This window comes from Myotis davidii, unplaced genomic scaffold (assembly GCF_000327345.1).
Source record: "Myotis davidii unplaced genomic scaffold, ASM32734v1 scaffold359, whole genome shotgun sequence".
Lineage (NCBI taxonomy): Eukaryota > Metazoa > Chordata > Mammalia > Chiroptera > Vespertilionidae > Myotis > Myotis davidii.
In genome coordinates this window covers 187,931-190,332 of record NW_006290460.1, presented here as the reverse complement: position 1 = coordinate 190,332, position 2,402 = coordinate 187,931, and positions in this window count along the sequence as shown.

The following is a 2,402-nucleotide window of genomic DNA, read 5'->3' as shown; positions in this document are numbered from 1 at the left end:
ATATGATATTCTCTTTACTCCTAGTTGTAGAATTTCCACTCAGCCAGCCCTCCTGTGGCTCTTGACGTTGTCCTTTCCCTGGATCAAGCTTAATTTGACTTAGTTGTTCCAGGCAGCAATCTCTGGTGTTAACCTATGCCGCCATCTTCGGTCTATTGCCCTAATTTCTAACTGTCTCTGGAAACTCAATTTGGAACAAATGAGAAGCAAGGAAATGGGCACTTGGTATTACTTGGAAGTAATAGCATGCATGAACACCATGATCCTGCTTTCTGTGAGAAAGGAAGGATTTGACAAGGTAATAATTTGTCTTTCCTCTTTACTAAGTGTTTTACTATTCCAATCTTCCCCACTATTCAAATTAGTTTCTGACACCTGTGTCAGCAATAGCACAATCTTTAAACTTTTATGGATTTGTTTTGCTTTTGCTTTAAACATACATCAAATGATATGGAGAAGAATTTTCTTGGGTTTTGGACAATGTTTGTTATGAAGGTAGACTCATTGGTTTCTCAAAACAGCCTGAAACTTGGCTCCCGAGTAACTGAAATGATAGATAATCATTGTCCAAGTTCATTCTAGAATAAGAACAGCTTATGCTAAATATTTTAGATAGCAGCTAAAATACTGTTATGAAAAATCCCATGGCAATACCCAAACTTTGTTTATATATAAGTCTTACTGTACATTATTTAGATAGTGAATGTTACTTTAAACAGAATATTCTGCTATCATTGAGTAGTTAGAAAACAAAACCAAAAAACCAGATGAAATATAAAAAGCACCTAGAATTTAGCTTTCTGTATTTTTGTTGCTCAATATCTTTTAGATGAAATCTGAAGCAGAACTTTTTTGCATGGTAATACTTCTAATTTGGGCTTATTTTGAATCTGTTTATTGATATTCATTGTTGAGATAAACAGGTGATGCTATAGCTCAAGGAATAAAAGGGCAAAACAAAAACAAGTAGATAATCTATAGCATCCATAAATGTAGCATTCTTAGCTCTTTTTAACTTATAACCATGGGATAATTTTCCAAATTGTTTGCAAAATTAGTTTTCTCAATAGCATGCTGATATTAATCTATGAGGAAATGTGCCAAAGATAAGAGACCAGACTGATGTTGGAAATATTTTCCATCAAAGTTATCAAACATTTCTTTGGCATAATATTTGTCTGATTTTCTTACTCTTGTTGTAGAGGTCATACTAAACCTGAAAACATAGTCTTTTGATGAGTATATGAGAGCAGTGAGAATTAGCCAGAGTTGCATTCGTGTGCTGGCAAGTCCCCAGGAAAGTGATGGTGGGCCCCATATCCTGCTGGTTTCCTAAGGGATAAAAGCAGCCTGGAGTTAGTTTTTAGAAAGCAGATGAAAGAAATGCCATGCTGTGCTTCCACTTTTAAATCTGATGAGCTGTGGGATGACTACTATCTTCTTATAGAATCAAAAGTTTTAAATTCCGAGTCGGAGAGGATTTTTCTGTCCAAATAAATACTTCAAATACTTAGAAATCAAAGTGCAATGAATATTTCCACTTGGCTTTTAAAATGTCCTTACACAAATGACTCTAATCAAAGCCATTTAAACATTTCTTCTCTTGATTTTCTCATTTGCAAAGTGTGTAGTAGAATAACAGTGCCTTCTTAGCAGTATTTGTATGAGAATCAAACAAGGTAGAGTTGTTCCAGTGGTAGGAGGAAGTAGAAGAGGGTAAAGGGGGTAAATGGTGGTGGAAAGAGACGATACTTTCAGCAAGGAGTGCACGATGCAGTATGCATACGATATTTTGTTGAGTTGTACACGTGAAACCTGTATGGTTTGTTAACCAATGTCACCCCAATAAATAAATTTAAAAACTTCATTTAGAAATTAGCAATTGATTATGTAGCACTTTGCAGTTCTTAAAGTCTCTTCATTAGTACTGAGTGTAATGTAATCACATTTGTAGAGTTGAAATTATGCCTGGGAAAGAGGGATAGTCTGGAACCAGAGAAATGGTCCTCAATGATTGTAAGGCTTAAATATGGAGCTCTACTCTACCTCTCAGGAGGGCCCTTCTTCAGTGATCTCAGAACCTCATCCAAGTGTCTCTCTCTCCACACACACACATATGTGATATATATATGTACGTGCACATATATGCATATATATATACTCACACCCTAACCTCTCCCCTGCCGGCCTGATTGACACCTAACTGCTTCCTTGCTGGCCCAATTGCCCCTAACTGCCTTCCCCTGCCAGCCATCTTGTGACAACGTGGGGGCAGCCATCTTGTGATGACGTGGGGGTGGCCATCTTGTGATGCAAGGGCATGAGGATTGATTTGCATATTACCTCTTTATTATATAGGTTTGAACATCTACAGTCATATAACCTCTATATTAACCTCTGAG